The sequence below is a fragment of the Triturus cristatus genome, chromosome 4_1 (genome assembly GCF_964204655.1).
Source record: "Triturus cristatus chromosome 4_1, aTriCri1.1, whole genome shotgun sequence".
Lineage (NCBI taxonomy): Eukaryota > Metazoa > Chordata > Amphibia > Caudata > Salamandridae > Triturus > Triturus cristatus.
Window position 1 is genome coordinate 1,260,840,670 of NC_140585.1, and position 25,680 is coordinate 1,260,866,349.

Genomic DNA, 25,680 nt, shown 5'->3' on the forward strand with positions numbered 1-25,680 from the left:
GTGCCTTTCTGCCCTCTGTGCCGCTCGTTTTGCTCTCTTTTTCTGTGCATTCCTGCCCTCTGCTCCTGTCTTTTTGGTGCCTCTCTGCCCTCTGTGCCACTCGTTTTTCTCTCTTTTTCTGTGCCTTTCTGCCCTCTGCTCCTGTCGTTTTTGGTGCCCTTCTGCCCTCTGCCACTTGTTTTTGTGTCCTGCCCTCTGTCCCTCTCGTTTTTCCATTGTTTTTTGTGCCTCTCTGCGCCACTCGTTTTTCTCTCTTTTTCTGCGCCTTTCTGCCCTCTGCCCCTGTCGTTTTTGGTGCCCTTCTGCCCTCTGTGCAACTCGTTTTTGTGCCTTTCTGCCCTCTGTGCCGCTCGTTTTGCTCTCTTTTTCTGTGCATTCCTGCCCTCTGCTCCTGTCTTTTTGGTGCCTCTCTGCCCTCTGTGCCACTCGTTCTTCTCTCTTTTTCTGTGCCTTTCTGCCCTCTGCTCCTGTCGTTTTTGGTGCCCTTCTGCCCTCTGCCACTTGTTTTTGTGTCCTGCCCTCTGTCCCTCTCGTTTTTCCATTGTTTTTTGTGCCTCTCTGCGCCACTCGTTTTTCTCTCTTTTTCTGCGCCTTTCTGCCCTCTGCCCCTGTCGTTTTTGGTGCCCTTCTGTCCTCTGTGCAACTCGTTTTTGTGCCTTTCTGCTCTCTGTCCCGCTCGTTTTGCTCTCTTTTTCTGTGTTTCCTTCCTCGATGCTGCCAGCACGATCTAGTCAATTTTAGTGACTAACACTCTTGACTATTTGTGAGAGCCAAATTCTAATAAAGTTGGAGAGTTAAAACAAATTTACAAGCATAAAAAAGAGCCAACTTAATTCTGAATACCATTGAAAATTGTGTGTTCATGGGATCGGCCACTTGTGCATTGGCACAATTTGGAGGTATCAATGAAGCTGAGCTAAACATTAGCCCGGGGGACTACTTTTGTCCTTCTTCAATTTCAAGTTCTTCATACCGGAAGTTGTACTCAGCCGGAAGTGGGTCTCAAGCAAGACCAGCGAGGCGAGGCGAGGGGAGATTAAGTGCTGGTGTGCCAAACCACCGACTATTGATTACCGGTGCCTTCTGTGCGTGTTTGCAGGAGAATGGAAGGGATATGCATTGCTGAATGTCGTCGGTATTTGTTTTTAGTAGAGTGGTTTATGGCTTGCCACCTTTACACTTATGGGCTTCTTCCTCAACTGCGCTTTCAAAGGCGGGAATCTGTAATCATGCCGGCTGATGAATGAGGCGCCAAAGGTGATGCGAGACCGAGCGGACTCTCGTTCAGCATCACATCACTGCAGTGAAACAGAGAGTGGGCAAGTATACATCAGGTAGTATTGGCGAAATGTACTACTAACCTGACTACTTTCCATGCTCTCCGTGTCACTGCAGCAGACGTGGGAGAACCCAAGATGTCCGGTAAGACTATGTTTGGGCTGCCAGTGGAGTAAACACGGGAGTCCAAGCCTCCCAGCTGCTGAAAACTTACAAGGCCCAGTTATGGTGCGAAGCGGGATGGGGTATTAGTGCAAGACCAGTCTTGTATGTGCATTGTATCCTTGGTACCAGTGCAGCGTTGAGTCGTTCGTGGGTGAAAACAAAGTTGACCTTTCCCCTCTACTTTTATGGACGAGTTCGCATTCAGGTTAAGGATAAAACGATCCTACTTTAAGCACATGGGAGGCTGCTAAGAAATATGCGTGCAATGTTAATAGGAATATTTTGAAAACGAGCACTCTCTTTCTAGGGTTACATAAATCAAGGTTAATTTGAATACAAGAAAAGCCTGCATTATGCGGCTGGCAGACAGTATAGTCATGAATCGGATCATGCTCTGTGCAGCGTATTATTCACACTTTTCGCCAAAATTAGGGCCATGCTATGCGTCTGAAATTTAGCAATGTCCACAAACATTTTGGCCACAAACAAGGTCTCCGTTCCCAATACCCTCCGCCACAGTCGCGCCTTTTTCTTCTGTCCAGGGCTTTAAGTGGCACCGGCAGCTCTGAAGAAGCAGGTGCTGAGATTGGTCCCTATCGGACTCCACATTTTTTGCCCTCGGGGTGAAAAAAAGCCAATTCTGCGGCAGTTTACACTTTTGATTTTCTTGCAATTGTATATTGCGCGAACTTGACCCAAAGGTATTGGAGCGCTTCACATGGGTAATAGTTACATGACACAAATACATCACTCCATATTATTTTTGGTAGGCACAGAGTTTAGTGATTTGCCTAGAATCACGGAATGGTGAGCATACGCCAAAACTCGAACCTGCTTTTTCCCAGCACCAAAGTCGGTATCTCCAGCCGTTAGTCTACAACTTCTACCACGAGGACTAACCCATTTTCAATATTCGGTAAAACGAAGGCTTAGTTGTTGCTTATACATCTTATGCAAATAACAAACATTGCCAAAGCCGATAGTCCTCGCATGTTGTAGGTGTAATGTTACTTGTTGTATCATATATCTGGCTGCAATGACAGAAGAAGAAACATACCAGTCGGGTGACACACTTTGCTAAGCTTAAGGGTTTTCAAGCCACCCTCTACTTCGGTCACGCCCCAATGAGAAAACCCTAGGTTTTTCATTCCACTTAAAGCCCTTCTTATCTCATATATATCACTCGCTCCACGGCTTCTTAAGCGGTGGCCACATTTTCTCTTTTGATTTTCTCACTGTGGCAGATGAAAAGCCTCCATTTTACAGCCGTAATCATATCAAGAAACAGAATATTCTCAACATTTTTGTTCGTTCCTGTTAGCCCATACCTTTAGTAGGTTGCACTTCTCATCTACTGTGCTTACAGGGGCATATTAACAAGCCAGGCGATAAAATTATCGCGGCTTTAGCGGCAGAAAACTGCCGCTAAAACGAAGATAATGGGCTTGATAATATGCTCCGTGGAATTCCAATTGAAACCCATGTTAAATGTGAAGGACATCTAACATGGGCTTCAATTGGAATTCCATAGAGCATATTATCAAGCCCATTATCGCTGTTTTAGCTGCAGTTTTCTGCCGCTAAAGCGGCGATAATTTTTTCGCCTGGCTTGTTAATATGCCCCTATGAACCGCCCCCACCGTGCCCTGGTGATTTATTGTGCTAAATAAGCAGAGACACGGGAATTAAGCAGTAGGGACGGTCCACATTATGCAGCATGGTGACTAACTTAGGCGGTCACAAAACAAGAATTATGTAGCATAATGGGTCGCATTTTTTTGATAGTATTACTTCGTTATTTTGACATCTGTGCATATGTTAACACTGTCTGTGCAAATGTGTTGCCTCATTACTTTTCAAATTAACACTCAAATACAGCAATAGGTAAAGTAAAGGTGACTGGACAGTATTTGTTACAGGCTTTCCACTGTGCCACAATACGCACTACTCTCCTTTTGGTAACTTTGATCCTTTTGAGCTAGAATCAACTTTTAAAAAAAAATCTGCAGTTTATGCAGCATATGATGGATTATGTGGCAAATTACGTGGAAAACGCAGCAGTTGTAGAATATTATAATTCAAGTAGCCCTGTATATAAGTTACATAAATGCAGGACCTGTCAAAACCTCAACAATATGCTGTTTGATGAGAGAGCTTCATAAATGTGCCAAATCTTATGTTTGAAACTTCTGCATAATGTTGTAAGTATACAAACGCTGCTTTATGATTTGATTTCTACCCTTCATGATAGTCTTGACAGCCCCCATAACACTCCACTCTGACTCTCCACTCTCCTTTTCCCCAGTAACTTTAGCTAGGCTGAACAACAGCCACGCTGGTGTACAACATGGCTGAAGCATATGGCAAAGCCAATAACTCTTGCATAGGCAAGACCTATTGGCTTTGTCTATGCTTGTTATTGACCTGGCGCAAACATCTTTATGAAGTGGGGGCAGTAGTAATCCATGTTCAATGACCTACTACACAAGCAGTTCAAAATATAGGGCAACACATTTGCTCCATTTTTAGGTCAGTTAGGCAGTGCATAAGAGACGTATTGTTAGCTTCTGTTGGCTTAGAGCCAGTATGTTGGTTTGCCAGTTGGCTTCATTGCCACTCTGAATTGCTTACTTCTTTTTCGTGTTTTTTTTACTTTCTCCCCGCTTTTTGTATTTGCCCCTCCTGGAGCATGGAAGTATTTCTGTGTCCTCGCACTGCTCACCTTTCCCAGTTTTAATTTTTCTTCTTGTTTAAGCACTCTTCGTGACTGCATGGTACATCTGTCTCACTATTGAGCTTTTCTACCATTCTCTCTATTCTCCCTTCACTCTCTGCTCTGTCTGCAATTTTTCTTTTGCTTCGCTTTACCCTCACACTCGCTGCATTCCATTATTCTCCTTCCCGGGTTTCCCTTCCGCTCTCCTTTATCGTTTTTCCCTCTGTCTTCTTTCTTCGCTCCTCTTTTCACTTTTTATTCTCACCATGTTGTAGCCCATTTTTGCACTCCTAATCTCAGCTTTCCCAGTTCTCTTAACATACTTTTTCTAACGTATTTATCTTTTCCTTCGTACTTCTCCATACTTATTTTCCCTTTTGTTTTTCCTTCTTGCATATATCTTTCATGGTTTCCACCTGTCTGATTCCTTTCTTCTTCGTCACTATTTTTCCCTACTCCTATACCTTAGAAAGTGTTTGTACATTGTAATCCAGGTCTGGTACGTTATTACGACGACAGTCCATGCACTGTGGGGGTAACTTCAACATTTTATATACTACTATCATCAGAACTGTTTGTTCAGGACTCACTTGCCAGCCCAACACTCACTCGCACTCTTCTCCAGACAGTGCAGATAGCAATTAAAAGTGACCCCAAATTGGCCCACTACCCCAAATCTCTTCCCTTGGGCCACTCGATCACTAAATTGCAGGCCACCCCTTGCATAGTCACAAAACTTGGAATCACTCTCCTACGGTGACGCTACTCCCTTACTATGCCACAAAGTGACACAACTGGGTTTGAACAATTTAAAATATTAAACAAGCAATGGCAAAGCCAAAAGTTCTGCCATTGATTACCAGCCATTTGGCTTTGTCACTGTTTGTTTTATTATGTTTTTTGAAAAACATTGTTAGGGGACACGTCAGGCGCACATGAATCTAAAACAATAATTGTCTAAAAGCAAAAATACTTTAGGTCTTAAAATCGCACATTGCCTTATAAGGTAAATACTTGGGGTGTGTGTATGTGTTTCTTGTGCCGTAATACCACTGCGCTTCAAAGTTAAGAAACGACCACACCTTTCACGGTGCTCAAATTTAAAGGCAGTGGCCGGTGCATGTTAATCAACTACATGCGCGCTATGCAAGAGTCTGTGCGCGCTGGTGAAATGCACTGTGCGCGCATGTTACAGGGAATGATGGCCTTCACCTCTATCTTTTCTCCTGGTAAGGTTTGAAGGTGGTGGGGTTGGGAAGGTAGAGAGAGTAGAGCAGCAGCGGCTCCTCCGTAATGGCAGAGGAGCGTTTCCCCACTGCTAAAAGCCAGCTGATTAACAATAAAACATAACAAAACTATATTATCCTTTTATTTTTTCCTGGATAGGCAGAGTCCGCTAAGTGGCCCAGTCTAGGACGGGGCAATCCTCAAGGGACAGTAGCAGGGGGGAGGAGCAGTTAGTTTGCATGTTGGTTTGGAAGGCCGTCTTAGGGCGGCCAAACCAACATGCGCACTTACATTTCTACAACCATCCTGTGTTGTATCTCCGGGTGGAGAAAGGCCACAGGCTCCCTGTGCCTGAGTGAGCGTTAAACCAGCCTGCTCAGCCAATCCCGGCACTGCTGTCATGCTGGGTAATAGCATGATAGTAGCTTTGGGATTGGGTGGGAAGTCTCGAAGCTGGACTGCGCTTCTGGAAGAAGCTGGACCCCGGCCGTGGCAGGTAAGTAAATTTATTATTATTTTTTTTTTAATACAAACTCCCCGATGCCCCACCACTTTCTATTGAAAGCAGCCACTGGAGTAGAGGCTTCTACATGACGGTGCCTGTCTTTGGCATAATTCTGGGTCTGACTGAATAGTTGTCATTCTTGACATATTGTGCCCCTTTGTTACATAGTGGTGCCCACACATAGCATAATGGCATTCCTGGAAATAAGGTGGTAATTCTTAGCTTATGATTGGAATAGTTTGCACAGTGATTCCCAACAATAGCAAAGATTTCACATGACCTGCAATTTTAAGTTAAGAGATTGACAGGTATGCATTTGTCACTGATAAGACTCCTTCTGCCAGGCCCTTTGGACAACCCTTCGTAGTTTGATCAATTCTGGCCAGGACTTGCATCCAAACCCTGTGGGCCCCCAAAATCACGCTGCCCATGGCCTTTGGCAGTGTGAGGTTGGGTGCCCAACTTTGAGCGGGTAGCCAACTGCCTGCTGCACATTGCCTTTGGCTTTGTGCTGTAGGGGTTGGCCACAGGGCCTGGCCTATGGCCACACACACACTGCACCCAACACCCTGTAGCTGCCAACCACCTCACAAGCACCCACCCCATGCTGTGCACAGCCGAACAGTCATGTATATCAGTGGGTTGACCCTGTAGCAAACCCACACTGCACATGGCCTAATGTCTGCAAAGTGGCGATTAGTTATAGGGTCTTGCATTTTATTTTTGAATGTTTTATCGGTACCACAGTGGCTGCAGCAATAGAGCTGCTTCTTTTGTTGACTTTTTAAAATTCTCTTTCCTTACTTTTAATGTTATCCTGAACAGTATACTATCTCTCTTTGAGGTCATGTACATGCTTTGGCGAAATAAAAGCACACAGTGAGAAGTAATTTCAGATCCATTTATTTGAACCAATTCTTTGTTCGGTTTATTGCCACAGGTCACCATATCAAAACTTAGAGTGACTTCGTTTAGCTCAAATGAAGACCTGTCACAGTTAGTATGGGGAAAGGTCATACGTTGCAAGGCTGCTACTCAATGCAAATGGTATTCTTACCAACGCTCCTCACAAATTCAATTTATATCATTGTCCTTGTTTAAAGAAGGATCCTGTTTTAAACCCATACAGTTTTCTTTTTTAAAGGGACACCATGTTTCACCCAAGTATTTCATTTCAAATTTGTTTTTAAATTAGACTTGAGTAATCCAGGATGAAGGAAAGGACATTTGGAAAGTCTGTATTTAAACATTTAGGAGTGATCTACAAGCATCGAGAACATTTTATTAAACCATTCTGAAGTAATCCCCATTTGCAATAGCCAAGAGTGCCCATCCAGTGGATACTCTTGGATGTTACGAATTGGGACTACTTCTAAATAATTCCACTGAGTACTCTTGGTTGTTAGGCAGTGATGAGGGGATGTACTGTAGTGTTTTCCCAATACCCTTGTGTACATTAACTCCAATTTGAAGTTGTCATAAAATCATACTACAGTAATGCATAATAATTCTGTAGATGTTAGCAAATCATCCAGTGGTTGTAAACAGTAACCATGAGGTTGTCCTGAAATCATCCGGTAGTATTTCAACCTCATCCTGCACTTGTCAGTTAGTATTCCTTGAGGTACAAGATCATCACGCATTTTTAATTGAAGTAATCAGTACACCATCCTGGAGTAGTTCACACTCATCCTGCAGTTGTCAATTAGTATTCTTGGAGTTGTAAAGGATCATCACGCATTTTTAATTGAAGTAATCAGGACACCATCCTGGAGTAATTCACACTCCTCCTGCAGTTGTCAATTAGTATTCTTGGAGTTGTAAAGGATCATCACGCATTTTTAATTGAAGTAATCAGGACACCATCCTGGAGTAATTCACACTCATCCTGCAGTTGTCAATTAGTATTCTTGGAGATGTAAAGGATCATCACGCATTTTTAATTGAAGTAATCAGGACACCATCCTGGAGTAATTCACACTCCTCCTGCAGTTGTCAATTAGTATTCTTGGAGTTGTAAAGGATCATCACGCATTTTTAATTGAAGTAATCAGGACACCATCCTGGAGTAGTTTTTGTGATTACAGTAAGAGTCATCTCATTTAAATATTCTGCTCTGTGGGCAGACTTCAGGATGGCTTGGGATGACTTCCCCAGATAATTACAGGAATAGCCTGGCTGAAGTCATCGGATGACGCTAGAATGAGTCCAGGATGATCTTCTTGTTTGACTTGGGTGTGGGAGAAATGTTCTACGACTAAACCAATGTGAAGTACTAGGTACCTGGTCAATTGCCAAGCTATAGTCCATGAATATAAGAGAAGCCGTGGCACGAAAGGGATCTGGAAAATACAAACAGAAACAAGAGGGTTGCCGTGCGTCCCAAACAGAAGGAAGACTATATATAAATGTAAACAATAACTGCTCAGGATTGTAAATAGTAGTTAATAAACTAGGTTTCGGTGAAAAAAAGACTATAAAATAGACTTTAATATTGACCACCTCCTCCAATGCAATAGTTAATAAACTTCAAAGCTGGGGGGGGGGCGCTAGAGAGCCCACAGCAAGATGGCCGCACTGTAGTGCAGCTTTGCCGGCCGTAATAAGGTATCCGGCGTTAATCTGCAACATGGGTACTCATCTGTGGTGCTAGACATCGGCATCGAGAAGTGACTGACATGCAGTAAAGGCAAGGGAATTCACAATGAGGTTCTGATTGCAGATAACTGCGGAGTGACAAGGAGCTGGGCCGTAACTCGTAGCGAAACAAGATGGCACCCACGAGTGCTGCCGGTGGAGACTGAGAGGCCGGGCCCTGCTGGCGGTATAGCTCGGACATTATAGATTAGGCAAAAGAGCTGCCCTGTGCTGGACTCGGGCTGTGCAGGACCTGCATCGATGCACAGTGGGAATAAAGCCTGCAGCTGTGGAATATCAGAGTGTACCTTGGAAATCGGTGGAGGGCACTCAGATCTTGGCGTCTGGCAAGCGGTATGGTTGGAGAGATCGTGTGGTGGCCGCCCATGACCGTGACGCTGCTGCTGGTGGCGGTGAGGCATAGCGGGGCAGTGCGGACACAGAAGAACTTGCTCCTGCCGCCTGTCCAAATATAAGTGGTGCGTTGAGCCCGATGCATGGCCCGCACCAACCCAGTAGAGTGCGCTGCTGTGAGCAAATGCAGGGAGGGCCCGCTGCGGAACCGCGATAGTCTGGATCTGGCTGTTGTGGCGGTATCCCCTGTCTGAACGTAGAAGCCCTGACACACTGGTAGCATCCTGGGCACTTGAGCACGTCGAGGGAGGTCGGCGGGGGGTCCCCACCCACATCATTAACCCAGAGCATGATAGGGGCAAAGAAGCAGCGCTGTGCATCGTGAGGCCTAGAGAGTATCGGCATGATGCCTAGCTCACTTGGAGGCACACCCCCATTTTATAGTTGCCCCTCCCACGTCCAGCTAAGGCAATCGAGGTAGCAAACACTGGTCAAACTCGGCAGAGAAGCATAAGGAGCATCTACGAGGGGGTCTTAGAGAAGTGAGAAATTTGTGTGCCCAGAGGGCGGTTTGGCCTGCACTGGTTTGCAGGTGCTTAGGAGGCAGAACATAGAACAGACTGCTGTTGCGGAGTTCCCTCTAGCCTGCGACTAGCACAGTGGGAGCTGCAAATATGGGCAAGACAGATAAACATCAATCAAGATTAACCTTTGAATCTCGCCGATCGACGCGCCCTACGGTGACGCACTCAGACTCGGAAATGGACGTAGGGCAGCCAAGTACACCATTATTCGAATCTACATTGCTGGCGATGCTGCAGAGTCTACAGGACATACACAAAAAGATAGATACTCTCACGCTGAGAATGGAAAGTATGGCTGCCAGGCTGGAAAAACAGGGGGCGTGCCTCACCGCAGCAGAACAACAAATATCTGCGTTAGAGGACGAGTCTCATGTGACAGCAAATGTCGTGACTTTGAGAAGATTCTGGAGGTCATAAGAGCGAAGAATGAGGATTTGGAAGCACACACTCAGCGCAACAGTCTGCGAATCATGGGGATCCCTGAAAGCACCAACACGGGCCGCTTGGAACACTATATAGAGGTGATGCCAAAGGACATTTTTGGCCCAGAGCATCTTTCACAGGTGCCGATTATTGAGAGAGCCCATACATCACTGGCCCCCAAACCACCGCCAGGACCCCCGCCACGGCCCATCATAGCCAGGCTCTTAAATTACCCCAACACTGTTCTGCTACTGGCAAGAGGAAAACAGAATACTAGCTACCAATGGAACGAGGGATCTTTTTTCCCGGATTTTACTGTGGCGGTCCAGGCGGTCTGCAGAGTGTTTGCAACAGTCAAGAAGAAACTGCGCGATGCGGACATTCCCTATGCAATGATGTATCCCGCTCAGCTACGGATCATGCATGAGGGCAAGACGAAGATTTTCACTTCGCCGGGAGCAGCTACAGATTTTCTGAAACAAGTGCAACGTACTCGGCCAAGCCCAAGGCGATCTCCTTCTCCTGCACAGTCAGAATAAATCCTGCTGAGGCAATTCAATCGAATAGAGGCTGGATACCAGAAGTGTAGAGACTGCCAACATGAGATGGTATAGACAATGGATTATGCGTCCGTGGTACCACCCTTGAGGATTGACCTGGTGATTGAATGTAATTGATTCCTGACCATAGTTGCCGGGAGCTTAGGTAAATGAGGGACCCTCAGACTCTATGCCATATTGAAGGTAAAATGATTAAAGATGTAATGGCTAACAGCATGGCATCGCTGCAATACTGGTGGACTCGCTGCTGTTAGGCATGTCGGTGGGTACTGCCGGGAGATAATAAATAAAGTTGTAGTCATTAGTGTATACCATTTGTCATTGATATGGTTCCTCAGACAGGGGTATCTGCTTAACTGGTGAGGCTGGACAAACAAATTATCTATTGTAGTAAAATTAAGCTAGCCAATATATTGATATTTACCCACACTGTTTATTCTGGCCACACGCATTGCGGGTGGGTTTAAGGCATCTGGTCACCCTATGAGGGTATACCCATACTAGTTTTGATACTATATGCTTTGTTATCTTGATTGTGTCTTTAGCATGTTTGGAATGCTAAAGTGGGAGGGGGTTCGTTGGGTTGTTGGATGTATGTTTTATGCATGGTATATTACAGGCAGGTAGACACATATATCATGCACGCACGACAGGCCGAGATACAAGTGAGAACGCACATGCAAGTTCAGTGTATGCTAAGTAAATGCTAGGGCAGGTTAGACTTATAACATGGAACATATGGGGGCTTAATAACCCCAAGAATATCAGACAAGTGTTGGCATACTTAGACAGGCACCAGGTACATCTGGCACTAGTGCAGGAGACCCATCTCACGAGCATCGGAGAGAAAAGGGTGGGGGCAAAATTGGCAGTGGTAAGAGCGGCATCATCGTACTCCTCCTATGCTAGGGGGTTAATTATATTAGTTAAAAGGGGTACACTCATTACGCTCACTCACTCAGAATCGGATGACATAGGCCGGTTTACACTCATACAGTAAAATGTCTGTGGAATGAGACTTACTGTTCTCACGACTTATGGGCCAAATATTGATGACCCAGAGTTCTATCGAAGATTGGAGAGTAAACTGTATGCCCTTCAACCGAAATAATATTATGGGGGGGACCTAAACACTTACTTAGATCCCAGTATGGATCGTAGTGCGGTGACTGAGTGGCAGGGAAAACGGGGTGCACGAGTTATCCATGACATCATGGACACTCATAAGCTCATCGATATCTGGAGGACGCGAAATCCCCTGGCACGGCAGAGTACACACATCTCCTCTGTACATAAATCTTGGTCAAGATTGGTCTATTGGTTGATCTCTGGGACGGCATCGTCCTGGGTAACAGAGGTCCAAACTTTCCACGTACGCTCTCGGATCACTCTCCTGTGGTATTAGATCTGGGAATTCCCACACAACTCTCTCAAACTTTTTAGTGGTGGCTTCAGGCAACTTCGCTGCTGGATCCAGTTTTCAGGGAAGGGGTGCGAAAGGCTATTATTCATTTCTTTCTGGAAAATGAGGGCACAGTGGAGGGGGCAGGCACACTCTGGGAAGCTCTTAAGTCAACGGTTCAGGGGACATGCATTGGGATGCAGGCAGGCGTGCTGAGGGATTTACGATCTTGGATGCAGGCGATAGAGGAAACACTAGCAGGGTTGGAAAGACATTAAGAGGAAGCCCACAATATGGAAACCTTGGCAGAAATTGGTTACGGAGTATAATGAAATGGCAGATCAAGAAATTAAACATCTGTCCAGGCGCTGGGTGGCCAGGGCATATGGGGAAGGTGGGAGGCCAGGCGGCAGTTTGGCTGCAAAAATCAGGGCAGCAAGGACGCATGAGTTTGACACAGAAATATAATGCCAAGATCGCAGAAAAAGCTACAGCACATCTGAAATACTTAACCACTTTGTGGATTACTATTCTGAGTTATATGGCCTGTGTGAGGCAGCCACTGGGGAAGAGGCACACTACTATTTGGAGGAATTAGCGCTTGCCTGGCTCTCCCTGGGGCAAAGAGAATTCCTTGTGCAATCTATTACGGTTGAGGAGGTGAAGGAGGCTCTACAAGTGCTTCCTGGTGGTAAGGCGTCAGGTAGCGATGGGTTGCCTAGTGAATTTTACAAAACGTATTCAGAGTTATTGGCTCCGCATCTACATAAAATGTATGTCGAAGCTTATGAAAATAATTTGCTCCCCCCAACTCTGCGTGAAGCACTAGTTATTACCCTACTGAAACCAGGTAAACACCATGCTCGAAGTGAATCGTATCGCCCTTTGTCACTTTTGAATATAGATCTGAAAATCATAGCAAAAACAATAGCCTCCAGATTACACCCGTTGTTGCCAGCGCTAGTCCTTCCTGATCAATCGGGATTTGTTCCATCTCGTTCCACCACTCATAATTTGGGTACGCTCTTTACAGTGATGTATCAACTTCACCCGAATGTTAAGGCAGCTGCAGTGCTGCTTGATGCTGCCAAAGCATTTGATTCTATTCAGTAGGGGACTTATGTTTGTTGTGATGCGGCGCATGGGGATGCCGAACACATTTATACAGTGGATAGAACTATTATATACTGCCCCGGCTGCCAGAGTACGGGTTAATAATTGTCATTCTCCCCTCATCCCAATCTGCAGGGGGACGCGGCAGGGCTGTCCGGTCTCTCCATTGCTGTTCGCCCTTGTGCTGGAGCCGTTGGCATGTAGGGTGAGGCAGAGACATGCGGATGCAGTGCTGAGATTTCGGCAGCGCCCACTCGCTATATCGCTGTATGCGGACGATATGGTGCTGTATGTCTGAAACCCAGAAGAGCAGCTGAATATTCTGATAAAGGAATATATTACCTTTGAACTCCTCTCTGGTCTCATTATGAACTGGGATAAATCAACCCTTTTCCCACTAACACCCAGTATGTTGCCATATGATTTGAACTTTCTGCTTGAGTGGAGCATTTAGCGGTCAAATACCTGGGGGTGTGGATTCATAATGACCCGGAGATTGTTCTCAGAGAAAACTATGGCTGCGTGTTAGTAAAGGTAGAGGAACAGGTAGAGAGGTGGATCAAACTACCTCTGTCGCTGGCAGATTGAGTGGCTGTTTTAACAAGCATTTACAATGCAATAGGTCTCGCCTTTGGGAACTTATAAGTGTTTAGCTATGCAGAATATTATCTATTATATTACATTAGCTATTAAAGACATTAAAGTTTGTGGTAAATTATCTCGACAGAGCACTCACATACTACCACTCTCACAACCCTTAGTCACTGTAATGTTAGTGCATTAGCCAATATATCTCACTACTTTTTTAAGTCATTTAGTGGTGGTTTTGAGCTCGCCTGTCAATAAGGAAGCTTGCAAGTTATCAGCAGTCTAGCAAACTGATTCTGTTTGATTCTAAGATGCATGTTTGTTTGAAGAACTGTTGGGGGTTGTCCGAAACCTGGCGTTCCAAAGGCAAAGTACATTTTGTGCTTTTTTCCCCCCAATTGGTAGTTACTAATTATTTTTTTTTACTTCATTTTCGACCATAGAAATAAAGGCAGGTTGTGATTTATACACTAATTTATTGGCATGTTTGAGCAGATATATTTTTATTACACTGGTTTTGGCAGGCATGACTCTGAAACTGTTGGGTTTAGTCATACTTTACAGAGACGAGCCCAATGAAAGCATTTTCACGGAGTATGACCCTATATGTGTTTTAGCTAGTAGGGCGTGCTTCATGTGCATGTTTTGCCAAAAAAATGGGTCATGCTTGCTGCTTTTGTTATGAGCCACAATAAAACAATTGAAAAATTACAAGAATGCAACAACAAAAAAAACTTACAAGTTTTAAAACACAGAAAGACTGTCAATTTAACATGTGTTAGCTGTAAGTAACAGGGGGGAAAGGAATCTGTATATCCACTGGCACGCCGGCGCTACTGAACAATAGTGACGGTATACAGAAAATAAAACACGGTAAGGTGTTTCGGGAAAGTTATACAAAAACAGCAATAACCCAAATCAGTAAAAAAAAAATGGGTTTACATTTTACTTGTGGAGTAACGTGGCCATCTCCTTAATTAAAAGTATGTGGTTCCAGTAAAAAAATAAAAAAAACAATAGGAGGAAGAGGAGAAGCGTCGACCTCAGCTTGTTTTGTATTTATTATTGTGTATGAGGGATTCAGAGTTCCATTATTGCAGGGGTGCACGGAGAGTTTAGGGGTTATTGGAATTGGTATAGATGTGGAGAAATAAAGCGATATCTGTAAATGGCAAGATGTTAGAGATACAATACAGAAGATCGAGCAGACTTGATAAAACTGTGACCATTACTGATGCTGTTTTAAAGCTACTTACAGGTCGTTACGCTGCACAACAGGGATATATCAGTGATAAGTTTAACTGCAAGGAGATAAACTGTTGTGCTCGCAGTAAAGTCTCACAGCGTCACGCACGTTTGCACCGAAAACAAAGAAGTGTCACACAAAAGCAAACAAAAACCTTAGCAGCTATGCAGATCCAAGTTTATAAAACAGGATAGTAATAGTAACACTAAATCTAAAGTGAGTCCAAGAGCACAAAGCTTACAGTCCCGGATGTATTCCTGAAACATATTTCTACTGACAAGATGTGGTCTAATTTTTCTCACGCTCAAGTGTCCACCATGGTAGTCAGTGAGATTAGGTTTTATAAATGATGGGTGATTTTTTTGATCTGTGTACAGAGAGGTGATAGTTTCGGATGTCAGTGTGTTTTTTGGTAAACGTATGGGATGTCTCTGCTGGATCGCCCCCCCCTCACAGCCCCACACGCGCGCTGCAGCAGACTCAATCAAGCCCCTTGGAGCGAGCCCTTACTTTCTACTTGAACCCAGCCTGATCCTTAAGTGTGTAGCTCACAAAGTAGACAAGAGCATCACCTGGCCGCGGTCTTGTTCTGGAGATGCTGTCTGCCGATGGACAGTGCCTATGCCTCGGTTTCCAATGCCAAAGGTGGGCAACATAAGGTTAATGACCTCCAGCTCACACTGCAGCTTCATGGTGCCTTAAGGCACACTGCAGAGCTGTCAACTTAACCCCGTCCTTCGGCGTTCGCTCAATCCACAACTTTTGAGAAAGAGGAGGGCTCAATCAGAAAGTGAACCCTAGGCTCTCCTGTCTATTTGTACTAAAGAAACCAAGGACGAGTAGAGCCAGTGATGCAGAGGCTAATTAGTTCTGAATGTGTTTTTCGCCATAGGCAACGGTCAGCCACCAAAGAAACGCAGTTTTTACATATTAGTGCATTACGAAGCAACAATGTCTATGTTGGGTTATAAATAAGGTAACGTCACTCCAAATCGTGATAGAGCCGTTATTTGCAAATATTAAAGGAAAGCTAACACTGTTGTATGGGTTAAATCTGAGCAGGGAGCGCACTATACTGGGGGCCAACTATGCCTTCAGGGCTATCGGGGGAATAGTTTTCAGAACAGTGCTCTCGCCGTGTGGTGTTAAAACAGTGTGCAGGACCTGTAACACCAACTGCAAGGTAGTTAAACTAGTTGGCCGAGCAGAGCAAAGAAAACAAAGGCGCCCTGCAGGAAACACCATAATAAAGCGAACACTGCGTCGCAAAAAAAGACATGCCACAGGAAGGGCATGGATGGGGGAGGGAGGGGGATCAATGGCACATGGAGGAAGCATCCGCACAGAGGGGGACAAAGCATATCTGTAGGGGAGTGGCATCGACTGCATAGTTGCCCCCAACTTTTTGCTGATGTTTTGACTGTTTTCTGACTCTAGCCAGGCTGTGGCCCTGCTATCCAGGACCCCAGCCTATCTGCTTCCTCTCTAAACTGATGTGAGTACCCTAGTTACATACCAATTGGATACTGAGGACACCCTATCAGCCCCTTGTAGATGGTACCCTAGGTACCCAGGGCATGGGTCCCTCAGAGGCCTACCAGGGGCTGCAGCACTTATTGTGCCACCCCTGGGACAGCCATACAAACTGACACGACCAGACCACTACTGTAGTCTGGGTAAGGTGGTGCTTGCACCCCTTACAGGGATATAGGTATCCTGTATCCCACCTAAATACAACACATATATCCTCATAGGTCACCCCTAAGGCAGGCCTTGCTAATCCTACAAGGCAGGGTGCTGAGATGTGTGAGGGGGAACCCCTACCTGAGTAGGGCCCCTCTGCAGCTTTCGTTAAAACTATTGCTGGGTTGTTTGTAGTGCAGCCATACCATATACTCTTAACCGCATTATAAGTAATCACGATAGTGTGATAACTTGAGAGTGGCTGCACAGAACCATGTCATGTTTGGTGTCAAACATCGTGGAATCATACCCCCAATCCAGCCATGGGAGTGAGGGCATGATTCCCCCCTGCTTGAGGGGTGATATGGTAAAAGCGGCCGATTTTAGACGCCAATTTAAAAGTGCACACGTAGTACAAAATGGATGCTACCCGCCACCCACACGACTCTGGCTGCCTGTTGCTGGGCAGAACTCCAGCCACGGCAGCTGGACAATAGGGATCTTGTTGCAGGGAGGTGTTCCCACCTCCCCAGACAGACTATGTGGATTGGAACTGGGTGGGTGCACCATAGGATGTCTTTCAAACTTGCACGTAGGCTTCTCCAGTGCCTACTTCTGTATACACCGCCTCAAACCGGTTCAGGGGCATCCTGTCCCCTGCCCAGGCGGGAAAACACACAAAGGGGAGAGGGTGTAGCCACCCTTTCCCGCCTGAACTCTCATTGGTGGGCTCTGATTCAGACACTCCCCTAATCTCTGGATAAAGGTGGGTGCAGGGTCCCCAGAGCCTCAGATTAATCTTGGACTTCAAAGACTTGAACCTTCGACGAGCTGCCGCACAGCTGAATGAAGAAATCTCCCTTGGGGTAAAGGAGTTACCCCCCTGCTTGGCAGGCACCTGAAACACTGCAAGTGACCCAGTTGGAACTCCGCTGCTCCTACGGACATCGAAGCCTTCTACCTACCCTGAGGTGGGTTTCCAAGCATCCCAGAGGCCAGTGAGTGTGCACAGCAAAGCTCAGCACCGTGGACCCCGTGGGTGTTGAGATCCCCAATACCCCAGGACACCGGCCACCTCTTGCACAGCACACGACCCCGACCAGTGGGGAAGTTGTGCTTTGGCCCATCATTGAGCCAACCTCTCAGCATTACTTGTGCCAAAGAACAATGCTCCAGCCCGCTCCGGCGACCCGTGGGCTCATCTTTACGCACTCCAAATTGGCGCCTCCCGCGGTCCCTTGTCTCTCTGCTGGTGGGCCCTAGCGGAGGTCAATCTTTACTTTAAAGGGCTCTCCTGGTTGCTCCAGGCCTGCTCTACCGTCTCCTCGCTGGAGACCTCGCTCAGACCTCGTGGGTCTGCACCGTAGCTGTTTTGTGATCCTTGCGTGGGTTGTGGTTGCCAAGCCTTAGTGGATCCAATCCGGACACTAACACCGCAGCGGCCTTCATCCTTCGTGGGACAGTCGCCCTCCAGAAGTTGGCCTTCCTTGAAACCCCATGGACCCCGTGGCTGCTGATCCAAACTACCCGTCTTTAACCTGGAAGCACCCGACATTGAAGGGCTCTTTCTCCTGAGCTCCCTGGTCACTGGCTAGTGACCCAGACTCTGTCCCCTCTGCTTTCAAGTCCTTCCCTTCAAGATCTACATCTTCAATCATCACATCGACGACGCTTCCCGCCAGCAGCAGTTCTTCACCTTTTTCCATTGAAAACGAGATCGCGACCCTACATCGAAAACGACCTATGCACCCGGCTTCCCTGGGGCAGGTAACAGTAGTACCTCGGTACTGTCGTGGGTGTGGGCCCTCCAAAAGCTTAACTCTAAGCTCCTGAACTTGAACTCCTGCTAGAAGTGTCCAGATTCTTGTAATTTCCAACTGCGACATTTCCCATAGGGCTTAATAGAGATCCCGACTGTAGTTTAAACACTGCACCCGTCTCCCGTGGGTCCCCTTCCTCACTACCTTGGGTGGTTTCGTAAGGGGCCAGCGACCCTAAGTGCCCTAGGCACTGTCTGCAGAACTGCCGTGGTTCTTATACCACTTTTTTAATATATGGTTTGGTCCCCCCCTGGGGCCCTGTGATTCCAGTGCTATTTATTGTTGTTTAAATGCTTTATTGAATTGTATCTTTACCTCCAGCCTCACAAGAGACTAGTGGGATTTGTTCTTAGAATAAATACATATATTTTGAATATATACCTGTGTGGACTACTCTTTCATTTGGTCATTCAAGAGGTTATCCATGGTAAAACAATAAGCTTAACACTCCTTCAAGACTTAGCCTGAAGGCTGCTCTCCACAGCTACCACTAGGATAGCTTTCTTTAAAGGTTGTCTTTTAACCTATCACCTTAAGAGTCCAATTGGACTGGTGCAAGGTGTCCCCTATAACTAGTGGGTAGCATATGCCAGGCCAACTTCTCACAATATCTAAAAGGTATAGTATGACGTCCATAAAGCGAGCGGCCCGCTGATTTAGAAAACCATGACGGGAGTGAGCGGCAAAGGGTTTGGCATACCAGCGTGGCTGCCAAAATGTCAATTTATTAAATAAAACATACATTAGATGATTACTAACTCTTCCAAGTGTATGCACTTTTTGTTTAATCGCCTTTGGACCCGCGCCCAGGGAAGTTCGCAGATAATTCCTTTTCCTCTTCCCCAGCGCCCATGGCCAGTGGCGAAGGCAGGTCTTAGGCAGATGCAGGAGCATGGACTGTAACCGGAGGAGAGGCTACACCATGTGTGCTGCAGAGGCAGGGGACAGATTAACGGTTCGCGCTATCAAAAACAAGCATTTGCATTGCAAACGGGAGTGCGGGCAGGCAAGAAGGCATAAACAACGGGAGTGGGGGGGCTGAGAAGGCACGGACAGCGAGAGGGGGAGGCAAGGGAAGAAAATAGTGCTCACAATATAAATAAAACATACTGTGTAACACTTGAAGTAAAGGGGCCAGTAGCCATGGAAGGATGCAAATTACGGCATGCCTGTCATAAGGAGGGACTAACAAGCCTAAAACCAATCGGAAGGCAGCATTTAGGAACTGAGCCAATGAAAAAGATGGGCGGAGAGTGGGCGAAGCTTCCATGGAGCTTCCACTCCATGCTGCATGCCTTGCAAACCGAGCAGCGCATGCGCGCTGCCGCTATAGGCTCGACCTAAAAATGGTATTCTCCTGAGATTTATTTATTTGTTCACCAACATCCCCCTCAGCCTGACCCAAGAATTCTTTGCAAAGTTACACTGCACCCTCATTCGAATGGTTTGGGCGGGAAAACAACCTTGATGTCGCTGGGAGGTGCTTACCAGGCCATATACACAGGGGGGGGGTTTGGGCCCCTGACTTATATCTCTATTACCTATGTGCACAGGCGCACATCATGCATTATTGGTATTTTCCCCCATCTGTCCTCTCACACGTTGCTGTGGAGGCGGATGACGCATATCCAAAACCGCTGACTGCTATGCTACAGCGGACCCAATCATTATGTCCTCGGTGAGAAATGAGCACGATAGATTGCACAGTTAGGGCTTGGCGGATGTTAGCAGTGCAAGCGGGGAAGCTGCCACTGTACACCCCAGCACTGCCATTGGCAAAACACAATGACATCTCGGAAGCGCGAGAACCTAAAGCGCTTTCTATCTTGGCAGATACAGGAATTGTCACAATAGGAGATGCATACCCAGAAGGCACATTTATTACCCTGGAGACTATACAGGCATGTAGGCACAGTACACCGCTGTTAGTATTCACATATTATAAGTTGAAGGAGAGCCCTAAAACTCTAAACGCATTACATCCTGTCGAACCACTGACACTGAAACCGCTGCAGGTGATGCAGCGCGGCTATTAAGAAAACCTTTCCTTATGACACCAACCCAGAAAAACCCTTACACCATTTGTTCATCGGTGGGGCCCATGACACCGAAACACACATTCACTCAGTTTTCTGGATCATTGATAAGTAGACGAGCTGCAAGGCATACAGGGTACCTTGTTAAAACTTTACCTAACTAATAACTATGTACACATTATATACATTTGATTGTGGAATTGTCGGTTCTATACATCAAGGTACTCCGATATTTTGGTCGATGGACCAACTAGTAGGAATCAGTTGATGGCGATTAAGTCCAGCTCAATCACAATTAAAATCTTTTAACAATTATAGATCATAACTTTATTTTTAATAACCACAGACTCAGTTTTGAGTTAGCATGAAATTTTATCTAGATTCATTGAATAAATTGAATAAGTAAAGTTTTATTAGACAAATATTCTAGACATTATTTTCATAAGCATTTAAGTAAGATTGAATAGAAAACGGAAAATAATCATTACCCTTGGCTTAGGGCGATGACGAGAATGATTCACCAGAACATGAATCGAAGATCACAGGATAGGTTCTCAAAACTGGCTGACTGTCCCTCTAACCTCCTCGGACGTATTCCCTCCCAGGATAGAATCCTGCAACGGTCTCGTTCCTTTTCCCCATCAACGTTCGAAGTCCAAAATTGTCAAAGTCTTTTCAGCATCAGAAGATAAAAAATCGTCTCAACTGACACCGTGTCGTGGTGAATAGATTAATGTAGAAAAAGCAAGTCCCACCACGTCATTGTAAGCACAACTCTTTTATACCATTTCACTAACTTGCTATACCCAAAATTGAAACCTTTTAGGGGCTACATTCATTCTGATTGGTCCATTGGAGGGGTGGTGATGGTCACCTCATTGTCCTCCTTGCTTGAACCGGTTCTGCAAATAATCCATTCATACAATATTTCTTGTGATTCATCAAGTCCAAATGTTCTTTAACTTTGTTAATATATTTGCAACATTATTCGGCAGTCATGAATTAGTTCATCTTCTGGAGTTCGAGTCTCCCATCCGTTCCCATGCATTCATGCTGAACTCTTGGCACAACTCTTGTGTTAGGTCAGCCTGGCCTTGACATCTCTCACTCCGGGCATAGGCCACACACTCGTGACTGGAACTTCCACTCTGTTCATGCGCGGGAGCCATCTTAATTCAGCCCACGCAATCACGTCTCTCGACAGCAGCCATTTTCCCAGCGAGGCCTAGCAGGCCCGAACGAAACTAATATGAAAACAACATAGCAAAATTAGACATAGAAAATAAGCCCTTCTGTTTACCACCCACCATTCTAACGACCTGTGTTAGATGTTACCTAGCATAAGCGACATTTAAAGCCATTTTACTTACCATCTGCATTCTTTGCCACAATATAATTTTACTACAAACGAAATACATGCAATTTACATCTACTTTCTACACGAATCACAAACCTATGTTAATTTAACTTCACATTTGTAAATAAATTAGATTTTTGCAATGCCAGTTAGTTTCCTGCGTGTAGTGTCTAATTAAGATGCCTTTGTTGATTAATACATGCATTCAAACAGTTAGTATTTTTAAAGTTATGAGGTCATTAACTTCGAAGGGGTACAAAAATGTTTTGTATTTCCCCTGCTCCATCACAGGTCATGCTCGTTTGTCCCTCCCGCACCAAACTCGTCACTCGATTATATAATGCAATGCAGGCAGACACTGCACCACAACATAGCAGAGGTATTGAGAGGTGGAATGAGGTACTTTACACACCAATCACAAGAAAGGATTGGGACTACTGTGGCGCTCTAACAAGATTGTTAACAGCTAACTGTAATTTGCTCATTATTCATTTTAAATGTATACAGTTGTATTATTTACCCAAGCAGTTACAGAGATATGGGATGAGAGAGTCTGCTAACTGTAAACAATGCAAAATGCAAGATGCGCACTTTATACACCTGGCGTGGTATTGTGATCGAGTGCAAGAATTTTCGGAGCAGGTCACAAAGGCTTTGTCTGATATGGTCTCGGAACAGGATGTACACCACAGGTGTGTATATTGGGTCTTACGGGACACTTAAAGCCGCAGAATCGGAGACTGGGGGCGATTGCACTTTTGTTAGCGAAAACGAAAGTGGCTCAAAACTGGGATGGTAGAAATGCCTCCAAATTGCAACAGTGGGTAGAGGATGTCACATATTGTAGAGATCAGCTGTCCCATTATGCTGAAGAACCTCCACTGCTGTCAAGGCCTAAGGACATTTGTTAGTCCTGGATTAATGTATGTATATATTATGCTGTGTAACAAACAATGTGATGCATACTTGACCTGTATACAATCGGAGCAATGTGATGTACCTGCTTGCTCTCTGTTTGTATGAGGTATGATGTTGTACTTGAATAAGAGTTAACAAAAAATGTAAAATAAAAAAATAAAATAAAAACTTCACAGCATATTTAAAAAATGCAATAGCAGACTGGCAAACCAGTTATGGTGAAAGTAATGAGAGATGCACAAAAACACATGGAAACTTTTAAAACTGAGAGTTATTCGCATAAATTCAGGGATTGTTGATTTTGATTTTCTGCAAAACCCTCAAGAAATTTACAAGCAAACAAGATAACTACCTTTCAGATTCTACTAGTCTGAATATGATACAGTGGATGAACACAAGATATGTAGATACAGCTTTAAAAAACTCAGTTGTAAGAGTGACATACGAGTAAATGAAATTTAAAAGGAGGCAACTAACCACATTTGCACAATGTCCATTTGTCTATCATATGCACTTACTGTGAATTTCAGATTTACTTTAAGCCTCAAAATATGACATTTGTGGAAATAAAACACAAAAGAAAATCAAATGTATTGAACTGTCATCCTTTTCTGGATTTAAACCAATGTTTTCTTTACTCCCTAATCTTGAGATCTGAATGCTACATAGTGGCTCGTTGAACTCATGACTGCTCCCATTCTTGCTGAAACTTCATCCTTTGTATGGTAGGACTGAGTCCTCCCTAGTCTCACGTTTCTTTTTACTGCAATATATTGTTCTTTTTACTGCCCCAAAAAAGGTTTTGCGGCGAAAAACTCTAACTCTTTTAGAATTCAGATGGGTGCTGATTCTGAGCCTTAACCATTGTGCTGTCATTTTTCCACACCTAGCTACTCGTCTTGCTTCCAATACATAAATGTGCTCTCTGAGCACCTCTGCTACCGAGACACTGCGATAATACAAAGGTCCTAGACTTCATCAACTGTCTTTTTTAACTTCTATGTCGCTACTCGAACTCTTACATCTAAGAGCAGTAGTCATCTCTCAGATACCAGATTGTGCAATGTACGTCCTCGTAATATTTGTGGCAAAAAAGGATGCATTTTCGTAAACTACTTAGATTTTTCTTTTACATGTGCAAAGTTAGGTAGGAAAGTAGGAAGATCCTGTTATTTTAATTGTTTAGTCTGTCGGTTGCGGTCCCACCGACATCTGGCTATGCAGTCTGCCTGGCGCATTATGATGCAGCGGTCGGAGGTAGGGGGAGCAGGGACCGACTGCTGCTTTTTCGACAGGCTCAAGGAGCCCATTGTGGCCGTGGTTGGAAATTAATACCCTATAATGGGGCGGTGCCCGCTCAGGCACCTCCGTACGGATTACGATTTCCCTTTATGCAGCCTTTCAATGATGGTTCACCCGCCTGTGAAAGGCCTGTCGGAAACAGACTTTGGGCCGTCCCTAGCAGGGCCCCCATCCCTCCACTGCCTCCCCTAGGAGTCCTTGGGGGCACCTTTGGTTCCCCCACCAACAGCCAGACCTTACATGGGGCTTAGCACACAGTGCATGGATGTTTGTAAACACCCATTTTTCGAATGCGGATTTTGCAGCGGCCCTTTTCCTGCCACTGCACAAGCCGCAATAGAGAAATGGATGTTTACGACCGCCTCATGGGAGGTCGCACCTAAATTTGTCGAGTGGGACCGGCGACTACTAGTTTGTCAGTTTCCACTCCAACACGATGCCAGTTCGACGCTCGTCCGACCAGCATCTTAATTAGGGCATAAGTAGTCTGTTTGGGTGCCATTGACAGATGATACCATTCACTCTCTTGTCACTAAGTTCCAATATTTGGTCTTTGGTATTTTTAGACCTTGTCAGGACTTCTGTTGAGGATCTGACCAAATGTGCTCAAGCCCATGCTATTTAGGGGTGGTTTTACATAGGAAATACTCACAGTCTCAAGGGTGCCTGTCCTAATTATAACATCTTGCAGTGCATAATAAATAACACTCAATTTGTCCACTGATCAAATTCGCACCCAATAGAAGATTGTTTTCAATTTGGCATAAAAGGAGATAGGTTTTAAAGCAGAACCTAATCTTAATGGCAGTGGTAGTGTACATCTTGAGTACATTATCTTTATTGTCTGATTACCTAAAATCATTTACAAATACAGTATGGATTATGTCATAAAACATACATCTGATAATAAAAGATCTATAAAATTGTTTAAATGTGTGTGTCCCAAATAAAATTTAAAAACGTCTGAAAGTGCAGCAGCAAAATGATATGGGTGCAGCAGATAGATCGGGGTTTTTTTGTGTTGCAAATGTAGAAAGGCAACACCGGGCACAGCTGAAAGGCATAGGTACGTGAGCGTGCGATGTTGTGTCATGCAAGCATGCATATATGCGTAAGCAGGCATATGATATTAATTAAAAACAGTGCTCCTCCCAGAATAAAATATGAAATGTAAAAGAATGAACAGTGGTAAAGGTGAGCTGTGTATAGAATCATATGGTGCCAATGTTACTACCACAATAGGTGATCAGCAGCTTATGCTTTTTTGACTTTCGTCATCGATTCTTGCATTGTTTGTAGAGTCCTTCCAGCTGCCGCATAGAACTTGCCAATTCCTGCAAGGTCCATCGGCACCGTGGTAGTGTAGATGAACATTAGAGCCTCCTTGCATGATCTTACGCCATTCGGAAGGAACGTTGTTCTTAAGTATAGTCGCCTCTGGTGTACATCTGAATTTATTCTCGCTTTTATTCAACATCTGTAGCTTTTAGTGGCCCCAAAGCTCAGAACCATAGAAAACTCCACTGACGGCCTTATTTCTATATATTTCTATAGCTGGAGATATACGAAATGTTGGAAAGTGGTTAGCAAATTTAAGTTTAGCAGCTACTCTATGGTTCAGAAGAAGATTGGTTTTAACATTTTGGGAGGTCATGTGCTTGATTTTGAAAGTCCCAAAAACATGGCTCTTCACTCTTAAATGCTAGGCCCTCTCTGTGCATCCTCCAACCTCCCACTCCATCCGTAGCACCGTGACGTCCTTCGGC

At 45.0% G+C, this 25,680-nt stretch overlaps 1 protein-coding gene and 1 long non-coding RNA gene across 6 annotated transcripts in view; one reads left to right on the plus strand and one right to left on the minus strand.

Moving 5' to 3' along the window:
- Window positions 1-25,680, plus strand: part of COPZ1 (coat protein complex I subunit zeta 1) — a 906,679-nt gene that overhangs the window by 408,679 nt on the left and 472,320 nt on the right. The window lies entirely within an intron of this gene.
- The window catches only part of LOC146856550 (uncharacterized), a 73,159-nt gene continuing 68,172 nt past the window's right edge, over window positions 20,694-25,680 (minus strand). Inside the window, exon 4 of the long non-coding RNA XR_014980966.1 lies at window positions 20,694-21,581. This is a non-coding gene — a long non-coding RNA (uncharacterized LOC146856550). The remainder of the gene's footprint in view (window positions 21,582-25,680) is intronic.